We start from the raw sequence: 19,027 nt of genomic DNA, 5'->3' as shown, positions 1-19,027 counted from the left end.
TAATTTGATTTGTTTAACACATGATTCCATATGTGTTATTTCATAGTTCTGATGTCTTCACTATTATTCTACAATGTAGAAATTAATAAAAATAAAGGAAAACACTTGAATGAGTAGGTGTGTCCAAACTTTTGACTGGTACTGTATGTAACCAAATAAGAGCATCACTACAACTAATCTAAAAACGATATTGTGTGCCTGTGTGTGTGGGGTGTGGGGAGAGAGAGACAAGAGTGAGAGGGAGATGGAGTTCAAATTGGGATTGGGTACAATCCTAGATCTATGATCAGGGGCAACTCTATTTGTGATAAGGGGGTTCAGAGGCGGTGAAACACACAATGGGACAGTTTGGGCAGGAGAGCATCCAGGGGAAAGAAGTCAGCACAGAATCAGGTGATCCTCCTGGGGCTCTGTAACAATCCTCCTCAGTTCTGATTTGTTTACTCTTCTCACCCATAATTAGGACAAGCATAGAAAAATAAAGAATAGAATGAGAGACAGAGAGCACCAGGGCTGTTACTCTGTGAGTAAAAAGACAGGTGACAAGGAACACATAAAGCTGGTGTCGTTTTTGTGTACATGTACGTGTTTGTGTGTGTATAGTCGTGGTCAAAAGTTTTGAGAATGACACAAGTATTGGTCTTCACAAAGTTCACTGCTTCAGTGTTATAATATATTTTTGTCAGATGTTACTATGGTATACTGAAGTATAATTACAAGTATTCCATAAGTGTCAAAGGCTTTTATTGACAATTACATTAAGTTTATGCAAAGAGTCAATATTTGCAGTGTTGACCCTTCTTTTTCAAGACCTCTGCAATCCGCCCTGGCATGCTGTCAATTAAGTTCTGGGCCACATCCTGACTGATGGCAGCCCATTCTTCCATAATCAATGCTTGGAGTTTGTCAAAATTTTGGGGGTTTTGTTTGTCCACCCGCCTCTTGAGGATCGACCACAAGTTCTCAATGGGATTAAGGTCTGGGGAGATTCCTGGCCATGGACCCACAATTTCAATGTTTTGTTCCCTGAGCCACTTAGTTATCACTTTTGCCTTATGGCAAGGTGCTCCATCATGCTGGAAAAGGCATTGGTCGTCCCCAAACTGTTCTTGGATGGTTGGGAGAAGTTGCTCTCGGAGGATGTGTTGGTACCATTCTTTATTCATGACTGTGTTCTTAGGCAAAATTGTGAGTGAGCCCACTCTCTTGGCTGAGAAGCAACCCCACACATGAAGGTCTCAGGATGCTTTACTGTTGGCATGACACAGGACTGATGGTAGCACTCACCTTGTCTTCTCCGGACAAGGTGTTTTCCGGATGCCCCAAACAATCGGAAAGGGGAATCATCAGAGAAAATGACTTTACCCCAGTCCTCAGCAGTCCAATCTCTGTACCTTTTGCAGAATATCAGTCTGTCCCTGATGTTTTTCCTGGAGAGAAGTGGCTTCTTTGCTGCCCTTCTTGACACCAGGCCATCCTCCAAAAGTCTTCGCCTCACTGTGCATGCAGATGCACTCACACCTGCCTGCTGCCATTCCTGAGCAAGCTCTGCACTGGTGGTGCCCCGATCCTGCAGCTGAATCAACTTGAGGAAACGGTCCTGGCGCTTGCTGGACTTTCTTGGGCGCCTTGACGCCTTCTTCACAACAATTGAACCTCTCTCCTTGAAGTTCTTGATGATCCGATAAATGGTTGATTTAGGTGCAATCTTACTAGCAGCAATATCCTTACCTGTGAAACCCTTTTTGTGCAAAGCAGTGATGACGGCACCTGTTTCCTTGCAGGTAAGAAGCACCACCCTCCTTTTAAAGCTTCCAGTCTGTTATTCTAACTCAATCAGCATGACAGAGTGATCTCCAGCTTTGTCCTCATCAACACTCTCACCTGTGTTAACGAGAGAATCACAGCTGGTCCTTTTGTGGCAGGGCTGAAATGCAGTGGAATTGTTTTTGGGGGATTAACTTCATTTTCATGGCAAATTAATTGCAATTCATCTGATCACTCTTCATGACATACTGGAGAATATGCAAATTGCCATCATCAAAACTGAGGCAGCAGACTTTGTGAAAATGTGTATTTGTGTCATTCTCAAAACTTTTGACCACGACTGTACTTAGGTCTTCATTCAAACTCAGTGAGTTCTTGGATTGGGCAATGTAGGGGTTGAGAACAGCTAGGCCAACTTGTCATGTACTTTGTCCCATCTTCAGGGTTCATCATCTTCGGTTGATTCGAACCTACAGTATTCAGTGGCTTGAAAAAGTATTCACCCCCCTTGGCATTTTTCCTATTTTCTTGCCTCACAACCTGGAATTATTTTTGGGAAGTTGTATCATTTGATTTACACAACATGCCTACCACTTTGAAGATGCAAAATATTTTTTGGGGGTGAAACAAACAAGAAATAAGGAATGATGGATGGAGCTAAGTACAGGGAAATTCTTGAGGGAAACCTGTTTTCTGTCTTTTTTTTATTTTTTTATTTTTTTATTTCACCTTTATTTAACCAGGTAAGCCAGTTGAGAACAGGTTCTCATTTACAACTGCGACCTGGCCAAGATAAAGCAAAGTAGTGCAATAAAAACAACACAGAGTTACATATGGGGTAAAAAAAACATAAAGTCAGAAATACAACAGAAAATATGTATACAGTGTGTGCAAATGTAGCAAGTTATGGAGGTAAGGCAATAAATAGGCTATAGTGCAGAATAATTACAATAGTATTAACACTGGAATGCTAGATGTGCAAGAGATTATGTGCAAATAGAGATACTGGGGTGCAAAAGAGCAAAATAAATAACAATATAGGGATGAGGTAGTTGGGTGGGCTAATTTCAGATGGGCTGTGTACAGGTGCAGTGATCGGTAAGGTGCTCTGACAACTGAAGCTTAAAGTTATTGAGGGAGATAAGAGTCTCCAGCTTCAGAGATTTTTGCAATTCGTTCCAGTCATTGGCAGCAGAGAACTGGAAGGAATGGCGGCCAAAGGAGGTGTTGGCTTTGGGAATGACCAGTGAGATATACCTGCTGGAGCGCAGACTACGGGTGGGTGCTGCTATGTTGACCAATGAGCTAAGATAAGGCGGGGATTTGCCTAGCAGTGATTTATAGATGGCCTGGAGCCAGTGGGTTTGACGACGAACATGTAGTGAGGACCAGCCAACAAGAGCGTACAGGTCACAGTGGTGGGTAGTGTATGGGGCTTTGGAGACAAAACGGATGGCACTGTGATAGACTACATCCAATTTGCTGAGTAGAGTGTTGGAGGCTATTTTATAAATGACATCGCCGAAGTCAAGGATCGGTAGGATAGTCAGTTTTACGAGGGCATGTTTGGCAGCATGAGTGAAGGAGGCTTTGTTGCGAAATAGGAAGCCGATTCTAGATTTAACTTTGGATTGGAGATTCTTTATGTGAGTCTGGAAGTTGAGTTTACAGTCTAACCAGACACCTAGATATTTGTAGTTGTCCACATACTCTAGGTCAGACCCGTCGAGAGTGGTGATTCTAGTCGGGTGGGCGGGTGCTAGCAGCGTTCGATTGAAAAGCATGCATTTAGTTTTACTAGTGTTTAAGAGCAGTTGAAGGCTACTGAAGGATTGTTGTATGGCATTGAAGCTCCTTTGGAGGTTTGTTAACACAGTGTCCAATGAAGGGCCAGATGTATACAAAATGGTGTCGTCTGCGTAGAGGTGGATCTGAGAGTCACCAGCAGCAAGAGCGACATCATTGATATACACGGAGAAAAGTGTCGGCCCAAGAATTGAACCCTGTGGCACCCCCATAGAGACTGCCATAGGTCCAGACAACAGGCCCTCCGATTTGACACACTGAACTCTATCTGAGAAGTAGTTGGTGAACCAGGCGAGGCAGTCATTTGAGAAACCAAGGCTATTTAGTCTGCCAATAAGAATGCGGTGGTTGACAGAGTCGAAAGCCTTGGCCAGGTCGATGAAGACGGCTGCACAGTACTGTCTATTATCAATCGCGGTTATAATATCGTTTAGGACCTTGAGCGTGGCTGAAGTGCACCCGTGACCAGCTCGAAACCGGATTGCATAGCGGAGAAGGTACGGTGGTATTCGAAATGGTCGATGATCTGTTTGTTAACTTGGCTTTCGAATACTTTCGAAAGGCAGGGCAGGATGGATATAGGTCTGTAGCAGTTTGGATCTAGAGTGTCACCCCCTTTGAAGAGGGGGATGACCGCGGCAGCTTTCCAATCTCTGGGGATCTCAGACGTTATGAAAGAGAGGTTGAACAGACTAGTAATAGGGGTTGCGACAATTTCGGCGGCTAGTTTTAGAAAGAAAGGGTCCAGATTGTCTAGCCCAGCTGATTTGTAGGGGTCCAGATTTTGCAGCGCTTTCAAAACATCAGCTGTCTGAATTTGTGTGAAGGAGAAGCGGGGGGGGCATGGGCAAGTTGCAGCAGAGGGTGCAGAGTTGGTGGCCGGGTTAGTGGTAGCCAGATGGAAAGCATGGCCAGCTGTAGCAAAATCCTTGTTGAAATTCTCGATTATTGTAGATTTATCGGTGGTGATAGTGTTTCCTAGCCTCAGTGCAGTGGGCAGCTGGGAGGAAGTGCTCTTATTCTCCATGGACTTTACAGTGTCCCAAAACTTTTTGGAGTTAGTGCTACAGGATGCAAATTTCTGTTTGAAAAAGTTAGCCTTTGCTTTCCTGACTGCTTGTGTATATTGGTTCCTAACTTCCCTGAAAAGTTGCATATCGCGGGGGCTATTTGATGCTAATGCTGTACGCCACAGGATGTTTTTGTGCTGGTCAAGGGCAGTCAAGTCTGAGGAGAACCAGGGGCTATATCGGTTCTTAGTTCTGTATTTTTTGAATGGGGCATGTTTATTTTCTTCTAAATTTCTTCCAGAGATTTGAGACTGGGACGGAGGTTCCCCTTAAACCACTCAAGTGTTGCTTTAGCAGTATGCTTAGGGTCATTGTCCTGTTGGAAGGTGAACCTCCGTCCCAGTCTCAAATCTCTGGAAGACAGAAAACAGGTTTCCCTCAAGAATTTCCCTGTACTTAGCTCCATCCATCGTTCCTTCAATTCTGACCAGTTTCCCAGTCCCTGCCGCTGAAAAACATCCCCACAGCATGATGCTGCCACCACCATGCTTCACCGTAGGGATGGTGCCAGGTTTTCTCCAGACGTGACGCTTGGCATTCAGGCCAAAGAGTTCAGGCCAGAGAATTTTGTTTCGCATGATCTGAGAGTCGTTTAGGTGCCTTTTGGCACTCCAAGAGGGCTGTCATGTGCCTTTTACTGAGGAGTGGCTTCTGTCTGGCCACTCTACCATAAAGGCCTGATTGGTGGAGTGCTGCAGAGATGGTTGTCCTTCTGGAAAATTCTCCCATCTCCACAGAGGAACTCTGGAGCTCTGTCAGAGTGACCTCCCTTACCAAGGCCCCGATTGCTCAGTTTGAGCAGTCAGCTCTAGGAAGAGTCTTGGTGGTTCCAAACTTCTTCCATTTAAGAATGATTGAGGCCACTGTGTTGTTGGGGATTTTTTTGGTACCCTTCCCGAGATCTGTGCCTCGCCACAATCCTGTCTCGGAGCTCTACGGACAATTCCTTCGACCTCATGGCTTGGTTTTTGCTCTGACATGCATTGTCAACTGTGGGACCTTATATAGACAGGTGTGTGCCATTCATGTCCAATCAATTGAATTTACCACAGGTGGACTCCAATCAATTTGTAGAAACAGCTCAAGGATCATCATTGGAAACAGGATGCACCGGAACTCAATTTCAAGTCTCATAGCAAAGGACTGAATTCCTGTGTAAATAAGGTATTTCAGTATTTTATTTTTAATACATTTGCAAAAAGTTATAAAAACCTGTTTTTGCTTTGTCATTATGGGGTATTGTTTGTAGATTAATGAGGGGAAAAACTATTTAATCCATTTTAGAATAAGGCTGTAATGTAACAACATTTGGAAAAAGTCAAGGGGTCTGAATACTTTCCGAATTGGGTGAAGAGAAATGTTTCCATTTTTTAAGCTAATTTCCTGCAATTCTACATATTGTGCCCTGACTTATGCCATTTTTATATGATATCTGAGTGAGATTGAAAACAAAACAATGGGGGCCCACCGGTCGGTAATTCGACCAGCATTACTACAAGCTTTCAAATGTTTGTAAAATGGCTTGTGCAAAATTAGGCTTTATTAGTTGAATGGCAACCAACATAATTTGCTAGGTTATTTTTATCACTGTTGGAAATTGTGTTTTACCGGAATACAAGTGGCCTAAGCTACCACCGGAGACAACTCTCATCTGGCGTCTCGTCATAGGTAGGCTACATGCTATAGGTAGGCTACATGCTGATCGGGGCTTACATTAGATTGTATTTAGTTTTGCTTGAAACTAAGTATATATGGTCATTTTTAAATATACAGTACAGGGTTAAATTTATCATTTCACAACAAGGACAGCAATCACCTTTGCTACAAGCACTGCATAGTCAAAATGGGAGAAGAAGAGAACCTCACTCCGAGTCTGTCAAAACTCCCAAACCGTCTAAACCATTCAATTATGAGACTGGGTGAAATCCAAACTTGTGCTATATATTCATAGCACGTTTTTAAGATAAATATTGACACATTACTTGTACTTTTAATCTGCAAAAATGGCTCAGCTCAGCTCAGTTGTCTACATACACCATATACACACATTTACACACACACACACAAATACACGTCTGCTCAGACAGATCCAGCTTCCACTAGTTACCATAGGCAAAATGTGCAATTGTAAAAATTCATGAAGATAAAATTACGCATTTTGGTGTTCATTTAAGGTTAGGGTTAGGCATAAGGTTAGCAGTGTGAGGTTAGGTTTAAAATACGATTTTAAGATAAATTGTAGAAATAGGAGGGGTTAATCACTTTGTGGCTATGTTAACTAGTGACGACCGCTCAGAGAGGCCCAGCTCATGAGCTCCATCAGCAGAAGATTTTAATTTTTTATGGAAATTAGTGTGTTTATGCAACAAATGTTAGTGCATTGAATCATATCGCATCTAACCGAATCGCATCGATCCGTTCCTCTAATCAAACCGAATTGCACCGAATCCTTTCAAACTAAATCATATACAGTGGGGAGAACAAGTATTTGATACACTGCCGGTTTTGCAGGTTTTCCTACTTACAAAGCATGTAGAGGTCTGTAATTTTTATCATAGGTACACTTCAACTGTGAGAGACGGAATCTAAAACAAAAATCCAGAAAATCACATTGTATGATTTTTAAGTAAATAATTTGCATTTTATTGCATGACATAAGTATTTGATCACCTACCAACCAGTAAGAATTCCGGCTCTCACAGACCTGTTAGTTTTTCTTTAAGAAGCCCTCCTGTTCTCCACTCATTACCTGTATTAACTGCACCTGTTTGAACTCGTTACCTGTATAAAAGACACCTGTCCACACACTCAATCAAACAGACTCCAACCTCTCCACAATGGCCAAGACCAGAGAGCTGTGTAAGGACATCAGGGATAAAATTGTAGACCTGCACAAGGCTGGGATGGGCTACAGGACAATAGGCAAGCAGCTTGGTGAGAAGCCAACAACTGTTGGCGCAATTATTAGAAAATAGAAGAAGTTCAAGATGACGGTCAATCACCCTCGGTCTGGGGCTCCATGCAAGATCTCACCTCGTGGGGCATCAATGATCATGAGGAAGGTGAGGGATCAGCCCAGAACTACACGGCAGGACCTGGTCAATGACCTGAAGAGAGCTGGGACCACAGTCTCAAAGAAAACCATTAGTAACACACTACGCCGTCATGGATTAAAATCCTGCAGCGCCACGCAAGGTCCCCCCTGCTCAAGCCAGCGCATGTCCAGGCCCATCTGAAGTTTGCCAATGACCATTTGGATGATCCAGAGGAGGAATGGGAGAAGGTCATGTGGTCTGATGAGACAAAAATTGAGCTTTTTGGTCTAAACTCCACTCGCCGTGTTTGGAGGAAGAAGAAGGATGAGTACAACCCCAAGAACACCATCCCAACCGTGAAGCATGGAGGTGGAAACATCATTCTTTGGGGATGCTTTTCTGCAAAGGGGACAGGACGACTGCACCGCATTGAGGGGAGGATGGATGGGACCATGTATCGCAAGATCCTGGCCAACAACCTCCTTCCCTCAGTAAGAGCATTGAAGATGGGTCCTGGCTGGGTCTTCCAGCATGACAACGACCCGAAACACACAGCCAGGGCAACTAAGGAGTGGCTCCATAAGAAGCATCTCAAGGTCCTGGAGTGGCCTAGCCAGTCTCCAGACCTGAACCCAATAGAACATCTTTGGAGGGAGCTGAAAGTCCGTATTGCCCAGCGACAGCCTCGAAACCTGAAGGATCTGGAGAAGGTCTGTATGGAGGAGTGGGCCAAAATCCCTGCTGCAGTGTGTGCAAACCTGGTCAAGACCTACAGGAAACGTATGATCTCTGTAATTGCAAACAAAGGTTTCTGTACCAAATATTAAGTTCTGCTTTTCTGATGTATCAAATACTTATGTCATGCAATAAAATGCAAATGAATTACTTAAAAATCATACAATGTGATTTTCTGGATTTTTGTTTTAGATTCCGTCTCTCACAGTTGAAGTGTACCTATGATAAAAATTACAGACCTCTACATGCTTTGTAAGTAGGAAAACCTGCAAAATCGGCAGTGTATCAAATACTTGTTCTCCCCACTGTAATTCCTGTATCGTATCGGAACCCATGTATCTATACTGAACAAAAATATAAACTCAACATGCAACAATTTCAAAGATTGTACTGAGTTACAGTTCATATAAGGAAATCAGTCAATTGAAATAAATGAATTAGGCCCAAATCTATGGATTTCACATGACTGGGCAGGGGTGCAGCAATGGGTGGGCCTGGGAGGGCATAGGCCCACCCACTGGGGAGCCAATCAGAATGAGTTTTTCACCATAAAATGGCTTAATTACAAACAGAAATACTCCTCAGTTTTGTAGGCAGCTTATGGTAGAGAAATTAACATTAAACTCTGGTGGACATTCCTACAGTCAGCATGCCAATTGCACACTCCCTCAAAACTTGAGACATCTGTGGCATTGTGTCGTGTGACAAAACGGAACATTTTAAAGTGGCCTTTTATTGTCCCCATCACAAGGTGCACCTGTGTAATGATCATGCTGTTTAATCAGCTTCTTGATATGCCACACCTGTCAGGTGGATGGATTATCTTGGCAAAGGAGAAATGCTCACAAACTTTTAGAGAAATAAGCTTTTTGTGCATATGGATATTTTCTGGGATTTTTATTTAAGCTCATGAAACATGAGCCCAATACTTTACATGCTGCGTTTATATTTTTGTTCAGTGTAGATACATATAGAATTTTCTTGAAAGGGAAAGATGCATATCGCTAGTATTCTACTATTCTAACCTTCAGTAAGTTGAGACACTGACTGAATCCCCCCCCCCCAAATAAAAAGGTATAATAATTGTGTGACTGTTACGTTTACATCCAATTGGCGACAGATTTTCATGCGAATATTCAAGAATCTGCATAAAACCAACAATTATGTTTCCATCAAATCGACTTGTTGCGGATAAAAGGCTGTGTGTGGTGACGTAGTCCACATAAAAATAACTTTTGCGGTTAAATTCCCATGTACCGAATAAAAAATACAAGTTAAATGGGTTTCCATGGGTTAAATGGGTTTCCACTCTACTGATCGTTTTGTCACACAATACAGTGAGGGAAAAAAGTATTTGATCCCCTGCTGATTTTGTACGTTTGCCCACTGACAAATACATGATCAGTCTATAATTTTAATGGTAGGTTTATTTGAACAGTGAGAGACAGAATAACAACAAAAAAATCCAGAAAAACGCATTTCAAAAATGTTATAAATTGATTTGCATTTTAATGAGGGAAATAAGTATTTGACCCCTCTGCAAAACATGACTTAGTACTTGGTGGCAAAACCCTTGTTGACAATAACAGAGGTCAGATGTTTCTTGTAGTTGGCCACCAGGTTTGCAAACATCTCAGGAGGGATTTTGTCCTACTCTGTCACGCCCTGACGTATGGAACTCTTGTTTGTGGAGTCCGACCCGTCTCTCAACGTTCGTGACAGAAGATCCCACCAACAATGGACCAAGCAGCGTGCCCAGGAGCAGACATCCTGGACATGGGAGGAGATCCTGGACGGTAAGGGATCTTGGACATGGGAGGAGATCCAGGCTGGGATGGATCGCCGTCCCTGGGAGGAGACAGAGGAGGCCCGGAATAGAGAGGAGCAACGGCAACACAGAAGGTGTCGACCGTGGAGGAAGCCCGAGAGATAGCCCCAATAAAAAAATTGGAGGGGGCTAAAAGGGTGGTCGGGGATCGATAGAGAAGAGCCCCGACCACTGCACTCTTGGGGGCTCAAGGAGCAGTCCTCACTGGAGGAGGATTGGGCGCAGAGAGTAAAGGACTGGTACAGTCGTAGACCTCCAGCGCCGGTTCCCAGTCCGGTACGCCTCGTGCCTGCTACTCGCACCAAGCCAGTGGTGCGTGTTCCCAGTCCGGTACGGCCCGTGCCTGCTCCCCACACCAAACCAGTGGTGCGTGTCTCCAGTCCGGTACGGCCCGTACCTGCTCCTCGCACCAAACCAGTGGTGCGTGTTGCCAGCCCGGTACGCTCCGTACCTGCTCCCCGCACCAAGCCAGTGGTGCGTGTTCCCAGTCCAGTACGGCCCGTCCCTGCTCCTCGCACCAAACTAGTGGTGCGTGTCGCCAGCCCGGTACGCCCCGTACCTGCTCCCCGCACCAAGCCAGTGGTGCGTGTTCCCAGTCCAGTACGGCCCGTCCCTGCTCCGCGCACCAAACTAGTGGTGCGTGTCGCCAGCCCGGTACGCCCCGTACCTGCTCCCCGCACCAAGCCAGTGGTGCGTGTTCCCAGTCCAGTACAGCCCGTCCCTGCTCCTCGCACCAAACCAGTGGTGCGTGTTGCCAGCCCGGTACGCTCCGTACCTGCTCCCCGCACCAAGCCAGTGGTGCGTGTTCCCAGTCCAGTACGGCCCGTCCCTGCTCCTCGCACCAAACTAGTGGTGCGTGTCGCCAGCCCGGTCACGCCCGTACCTGCTCCCCGCACCAAGCCAGTGGTGCGTGTTCCCAGTCCAGTACGGCCCGTCCCTGCTCCGCGCACCAAACTAGTGGTGCGTGTCGCCAGCCCGGTACGCCCCGTACCTGCTCCCCGCACCAAGCCAGTGGTGCGTGTTCCCAGTCCAGTACAGCCCGTCCCTGCTCCTCGCACCAAACCAGTGGTGCGTGTCGCCAGCCCGGTATGCCCCGTACCTGCTCCCCGCACCAGGCCAGTGGTGCGTGTCTCCAGTCCGGCCCGGCCCGTGCCTGCATCTCGCACCAAGCCAGTGGTGCGTGTTCCCAGTCTGGTATGGCCCGTGCCTGCTCCTCGCACCAAGCCAGTGGTGCGTGTTCCCAGTCCGGCATGGCCCGTGCCCGTTCCACCGGGGCCTGGTCCAGCACCGGTCAGCTGCTCTACTCCGGAGCCAGAGCAGTCCGCTCCACCGGTTTCTAGTCCAGTTCCAGTCAGCGGCTCCACTCCGGAGCCAGAGCAGTCCGCTCCACCGGTGCCCAATCCAGCCCTGATCAGCGGTTCCACTCCGGAGTCAGAGCAGTCCGCTCCACCGGGGTCCAGTTCAGCTCCGGTCAACGGCTCCAGTCCAGACCCAGACGTCAGCCCCTCTCCAGGTTCGGGGTCTCCCACACCAGGGTCCAGACAGGGCTTGGTGCATCGCAGGAGGAAGGAGAGGGCAAGCATTGCACCGAGGTCCAGACCAGACCAGGGGTGCAAACAGGGAGGCGGAGAGGAAAAGGTTGTCACGCCCGGAGCCAGATCCGCCTCCGAGGCGGAATGCCCACCCAGACCCTACCCCGTTATGTTAGGTTTGTGTGGTCAGAGTCCGCACCTTTGGGGGGGTACTGTCACGCCCTGATGTATGGAACTCTTGTTTGTGGAGTCAGGATGTGTGAATCTATGTTTTCTATGATTAGGATCTAGAGTTGTGTTTCTATGTTTGGCCGGTGTGATTCCCAATCAGAGACAGCTGTCGCTCATTGTCTCTGATTGGGGATCATACTTAGGTAGCCCAGTTGCCTACTATGTTTGTGGGATCTTGTTCCGTGTAGGCTTGTATGTGTATAGACGGAGGACGTCACGTTGTGTCTTGTTTTGTTTGTAAGTTTATTTGGGTGAATAAACATGTACGCTTTTCACGCTGCACCTTGGTCCAACCCGTCTCTCAACGTTCGTGACACACTCCTCTTTGCAGATCTTCTCCAAGTCATTAAGGTTTCAAGGCTGACGTTTGGCAACTCGAAGCTTCAGCTCCCTCCACAGATTTTCTATGGTATTAAGGTCTGGAGACTGGCTAGGCCACTCCAGGACCTTAATGTGCTTCTTCTTGAGCCACTCCTTTGTTGCCTTGGCTGTGTGTTTTGGGTCATTTTCATGCTGGAATACCCATCCACGACCCATTTTCAATGCCCTGGCTGAGGGAAGGAGGTTCTCACCTAGCCCCGTCCATCGTCCCTTTGATGCGGTGAAGTTGTCCTGTCCCCTAAGCAGAAAAACACCCCCAAAGCATAATGTTTCCACCTCCATGTTTGACGGTGGGGATGGTGTTCTTGGGGTCATAGGCAGCATTCCTCCTCCTCTAAACACGGCGAGTGGAGTTGATGCCAAAGAGCTCGATTTTGGTCTCATCTGACCACAACACTTTCACCCAGTTCTCCTCTGAATCATTCAGATGTTCATTGGCAAACTTCAGACGGCCCTGTATATGTGCTTTCTTGAGCAGGGGGACCTTGCGGGCGCTGCAGGATTTCAGTCCTTCACGGCGTAGTGTGTTACCAATTGTTTTCTTGGTGACTATGGTCCCAGCTGCATTGAGATCATTGACAAGATCCTCCTGTGTAGTCCTGGGCTGATTCCTCACCGTTCTCATGATCATTGCAACTCCACGAGGTGAGATCTTGCATGGAGCCCCAGGCCGAGGGAGATTGACAGTTCTTTTTTGTTTCTTCCATTTGCAAATAATCGCACCAACTGTTGTCACCTTCTCACCAAGCTGCTTGGCGATGGTCTTGTAGCCCATTCCAGCCTCGTGTAGGTCTACAATCTTGTCCCTGACATCCTTGGAGAGCTCTTTGGTCTTGGCCATGGTGGAGAGTTTGGAATCTGATTGATTGATTGCTTCTGTGGACAGGTGTCTTTTATACAGGTAACAAACTGAGATTAGGAGCACTCCCTTTAAGAGTGTGCTCCTAAACTCAGCTCGTTACCTGCATAAAAGACACGTGGGAGCCAGAAATCTTTCTGATTGAGAGGGGGTCAAATACTTATTTCCCTCATTTAAAATGCAAATCAATTCATAACATTTTTGACATGCGTTTTTCTGGATTTTTTTGTTGTTATTCTGTCTCTCACTGTTCAAATAAACTACCATTAAAATTATAGACTGATCATTTCTTTGTCAGTGGGCAAACGTACAAAATCAGCAGGGGATCAAATACTTTTTTCCCTCACTGTATGTTGCGTTGTGAATGTGCCCAGTCTGGTCTTGGCATGTGCACTCTAGCCAATAGCTCGCAGATACATGATGAGATTATTATGGACAAAAGAGCGAGATTAACGGCATCCAAGAATCGATCATCATGTCACCAGAATAAGACCCTCGATATTTATTGGAAAGGAGCATCAAGCTCGTCACCGTGCACGTTCACCACCTTGTGAACTTCATCATAAGATTTACATTTTAGTCATTTAGCAGACGCTCCTATCCAGAGCGACTAACAGGAGCAATTAGGGTTAAGTGCCTTGCTCAAGGGCACATAAACAGATTTTTCACCTAGTCGGCTCGGGGATTAGAACCAGCGACCTTTCGGCTACTAGCACAACGCTCTTAACCACTAAGCTGCCTGCCGCCCATTATTTAATCTGTAGCCTAATAAACTGCATATAGTCGTAGTGGGAGGACCATACAACATGTCATCGTGTGACTCCAAGTATACTTCGATATGATGCTTATTATATCAATATTTGCCCATAAATGTGTTTCCACCGCCATTTCTCGCACAATTAATTTTATAGATACAAAAAGATCCCACCTTCTCTAACATATTTTGTTTTGTTGACATTTGGAAAGTTTCCAGACATTATTTATTACACATGTACTTTACTGGCATAACAAGGACAATAAAATTGTATTCTATTATAGTCTATATTTTGAATCTTAGTGAGTAACAAATGTGTGCAACAAAAGGAAAATCTCAATTGATGAGCTTCTCCTCCAATGGGTTTTGAGAAGGCGATAAGGAGAGAGGAGTGCGGATTCAAGGAGTATGCTGGTGAACCTCTGTCCCAGTCTTCCAGAGATTTGAGACTGGGACGGAGGTTCACCTTCCAGCAGGACAATGACCCTAAGCATACTGCTAAAGCAACACTTGAGTGGTTTAAGGGGAAACATTTAAATGTCTTGGAATGGCCTAGTCAAAGCCCAGACCTCAATCCAATTGAGAATCTGTGGTATGACTTAAAGATTTCTGTACAGCAGCGGAACCCATCCAACTTGAAGGAGCTGGAGCAGTTTTGTCTTGAAGAATGGGCATAAATCCCAGTGGCTAGATGTGCCTAGTTTATAGAGACACACCCCAAGAGACTTGCAGCTGTAATTGCTGCAAAGGGACTTTGGGGGGGTGAATCGTTATGCAAACTCAAGTTTTTTTGTTTTATTTCTTGTTTGTTTCACAACAAAACATATTTTGCCACTTCAAAGTGGTAGGCATGTTGTGTAAATCAAATGATACAAATCCCCCCAAAATACATTTAAATTACAGGTTGTAATGCAACAAAATAGTAAAAATGCCAAGGCGGATGAATACTTTTGCAAGGCACTGTACATTTCCTGGTTGAAAGCAAACCACAGTATTCAGAATTCATAGCAATTTCAGGACGTGGAGAATGGCCCCGTGGAGGTTTATCCAATTGATGTGAGAAATACAGTATCAAAATGTCTGTGTTCATAACCAGCACTTTCAGCCAGAGGATTTCGGAACGGAACTGAAGTCTCAACTGATGGGGTTGCCATGTCGCCGAAAGTTGAAAAGTGATGCTATTCCATAGATGTTCCCCTTCACTTCAAAGAGGAAGGCATCCGATCAGCCAACATCAGCGCAGCAGAAAAGAGGACAAGCTGAGGTAAGGTAGCTAACGTTACCTAGCTAGCAAACTATATTTGTTTATCTAAACCAAAATCTAGATAGCTGGCTTTCATAATATGCTGTCTAGACATTCCAAAGCATATCAATGTAAATAGCCAGCTGCTATCTGGCGATGGGATTTGTAACTTTACAAGCGAACATTAGCTTCGTTAGGTTACATTAGCTAACCGTTAGCTAGCTAACTAACTACCGCAGAGTTTAACATGACTGTGTTCTATATAGAGTTCGATCCCATCTGCAGAGGCATCAACATCAAGCTCAGCACCAGGAACTAGCGTAAGTCACCTTCTAAAATCATACTAAAATCTACTAAATCTTTCCAAGACTTCATGATGAGCAAGTAAATATAGAACTAGGCATAAACATGGTGTCTTGTTGTCATAGTTGGTTTACAAGTAGAATACAACTTCTATTGTAGTTTTCTCTGTATTATGGAGGCTTAGTTAATTGTTCATGCAAGGCTTGAAGTCTAAATTGGAGAAAAGGAGGTATTAGTAAAGAGTGGATGATGTGGGTCACTGACTGGTGTCTGTTGGGGTATTGTGTGTGAAGGTTAGTATGCAAAAAATCACCAATACACTAACCTGTCTACAAGAGTGCTCCTCAAACTTTTCACACCATTGAAGTCAGTTCTTCGGCATGGGGGAGAGGGGCTGTTTGTATACTCTACAGCACAACTGTAGGTGTTCATACACAACAATACACGACTAGACTGTCTACAAGTCAAGCCCCCTTCTAACTTTTCACATCTTTGCTAACAGCCCATCTCAATGCCCCATCATTGACTCTGAGTGTAACAAAACACCTTCTTTTTTTTTTTTACAGATGAACATGGTTTATTGTATGGTTACACATCCTCATGATCAGTCTTCATTTCTTTCCAGGAGATTTGCAATACAAACAAATCTTCTGCAAGAGGTTGAAGCAGTGGGTGGTGAAGAAAGTGTACGAGAGACTTGCCCACCTGGCTGTGGAGTGCAGAAAGGACCAGATGGCTGTCTACAAGGAGCCAGAGTCACAACTCCCCAAATCCAACATCCATGCCAACATCGTCACAGTGCCAAAGCCTGATAAACCAGCTGGCATTGCCCAACACAAGAAGAGGTTCAGAAGCTGAAGAACATTCTGGAACCAACACAACATCCATATTCAGTTAGACTGATGTTGTAGTAAAATATAGAATGCCTAGTATGCTCAAAACTGCATTGTGGTATAGATATTGCTAGCTGTTGTACATATGTATATAATATAGTTCTATATTTTTAAAAATGACAAGTGTACTGACAAGTGACTAAATGATTCCAGCTGCATCAGAAAACAATAACATGTTGACTTCTTGGTCAATTCATTGAGATATTCATGAAATGTATTTGGATAAACTAGCTTCAGTCTTACTGCTAAAACAAATGATACTGGGAGTTGGTTTATCATTTAAACTTTAATTTGTTGGCAAGTAAACATGTATTAATAAAACAGTAGATTAGTCTGTCAATATAGCAAATAAGTAGACATGGCTTGCATTCAATACATATTTTATTTGCTCTGGAAACCGGGGTGAGTTTACACCGCAGTATCCAGGAACAGTTATGGCAATGTATGACATATACAGTAGAATAAAAATATACTACTAACGCCTATAATAAATACTACAGTTCTACAAAGGGAATACTTGCATATGGTGTGTTTGGGTGGTGCAGTGAGGTGTTCGGAATCACTGATACAAGGGGAGATTGTTGTTATGAGACCTTTCACATCAACTTCTTTGTATCCAAGCAGTATTGTCTGTGAGAGAAAGACAAAAATGCTATTACACATTCATGGGCAATCGTTGTGTACTGTCTGCATTCCTACTGTAGCTGCATGGTGTAGAATGAGACATCTCACAGACACACGTTAGCTAGCTAGCTAGCTACAACACACAGGTATAGTTACTCCAGGACTAATGAGTCATCAAGCCAAAGTCATTCCTTTACTCTCCGCCATCAACATCAAAACACTTATCCAGTTGTGTTCCTAATGAGAAGCACGCAAATATTTTGAACAGACAGCAGGCTCAATGAACCAATGATGTCATTGGTTGAACTCTCCCGGCGCAAAAATGTAAAAATACAGCTATAGTGCATAATTATGTCTGAAACATCCTCTCATCACTCATAATTATGTAGGAGACTGGAAAAATACCCCAAAATAGTGTCTAGCAGTGAAGTTTCCCTTTAAGTATTAATTAAACACTTATTTTAATCATAGAACACATGACACGAGCACCCCTGTATAATGACCCATTTAGTGATTTTAAAATCCAGTATTTTTACATATCAGGCCTATCCAAGTTCAAGTTCTAACTTTATTTGTCCCACAAGGCAATTGGTTTTGCAGCAGAGGAGCACATGAGACATGAGAAACATAAAATCCACAAACACAATGATACTGATTAACAATGGGTTAGTACATCAGTCAAGGGCTGACAGCCATCAATGTAAATATGTACAATACTAATGATCAACATTAGCAGCAGCACAAACATATAGCGATAGTACAAAGTTTAAAAAGAACAACATGTAAAGTGCACTCTGCACATCCTCGAATCATTACATTTACATTTATTACATTTACGTCATTTAGCAGACGCTCTTATCCAGAGCGACTTACAGGAGCAATTAGGGTTAAGTGCCTTGCTCAAGGGCACATCGACAGATTTTTCACCTAGTCGGCTCGGGGATTAGAACCAGCGACCTTTCGGTTACTGGCACAACGCTCTTAACCACTAAGCTACCTCACATCAATATCATCATAAAAAATATGCTAACCAAAATCATCATCAGCAATGTCATAATTTGACTGCTGAAGGTGACACGCATATGTGCCAGATCAGGAATCGGCCTACCTCTATGAAGGTAAATTAATGTCATAAGTGTACAAGCATGTAAAGTATGATTTGTACCTGTATAATCAATTTTGTAGTTGCAAAAAATATTTGCAAACATGTAACTTATTTTGAGAATAAATGCAGCAACACTAGCAAGCAGGTAATGTGATGTGTGAATACATACAACAACACTTGCAAACATGTAACTTGATATGTGAACAAATCCAATAAGATTTTGCGACCGGTGAATCTTCTTCTGTGAATCAAAACTACATTTGCCTGTGTCGAATCTGTTTTGGCACTAATTTAGCGACTGACCTGTGCCAAAAGTTTTGTAGTTGTAAAAATCTGTGCTTGTAAGAGCTGCTCTGCAAGCAACAAGTAGAGAAAAACACAAGAGCTCTGGTTGGTGGGATTTTTCTTCCGACCAGTCAGGTGAGGTGTTATCATTTTTTATTTAACTAGGCAAGTCAGTTAAGAACAAATTCTTATTTACAATGACGGCCTACAACGGCCAAGCTATGTAGCAACTTGTCATTTGGTCGAAACTAGCATTAGTTTAGAAAAGTATTGTTTGCTCTGTGTATATTTGGTGTGTAGTTGGTTGGCTTTGCTTACACTAGCAAGCTTGAGCAGAGATCTCAGCTTGCTAACTAGCAAAGCCAACCAACTACACAACAAATATACACAGAGCAAACAATTATTTTCTAATGTTAGTCTCAACCAAATGACAAGTACATAGCTAGACCTATTGCTCTGATACACAACGTAGGAACCACTAGATAGATACAGGCTAGCCAGAAGGCTCTAATGCTAGCTAGCTAGAAAACCAGCCATGTAATGCCAATAGAAAAGCGGTTATGCTATGTGGAAACA

The 19,027-nt window shown here is 44.2% G+C and overlaps 1 long non-coding RNA gene across 1 annotated transcript; it reads left to right on the top strand.

The window, feature by feature from the left end:
* Positions 1 to 15,011: 15,011 nt before the first annotated feature.
* On the top strand, positions 15,012 to 17,022 carry LOC121578709. Its single transcript, XR_006002814.2, has 3 exons — positions 15,012 to 15,262; positions 15,508 to 15,561; positions 16,170 to 17,022. It is a non-coding gene; the product is annotated as an uncharacterized LOC121578709 (long non-coding RNA).
* Positions 17,023 to 19,027: the final 2,005 nt, after the last annotated feature.

This window comes from Coregonus clupeaformis, chromosome 12 (genome assembly GCF_020615455.1).
Source record: "Coregonus clupeaformis isolate EN_2021a chromosome 12, ASM2061545v1, whole genome shotgun sequence".
In the NCBI taxonomy this organism is placed as follows: Eukaryota; Metazoa; Chordata; class Actinopteri; order Salmoniformes; family Salmonidae; genus Coregonus; species Coregonus clupeaformis.
Note: the sequence above shows the minus strand (reverse complement) of the source record. Positions and strands in the feature narration are given on the sequence as shown.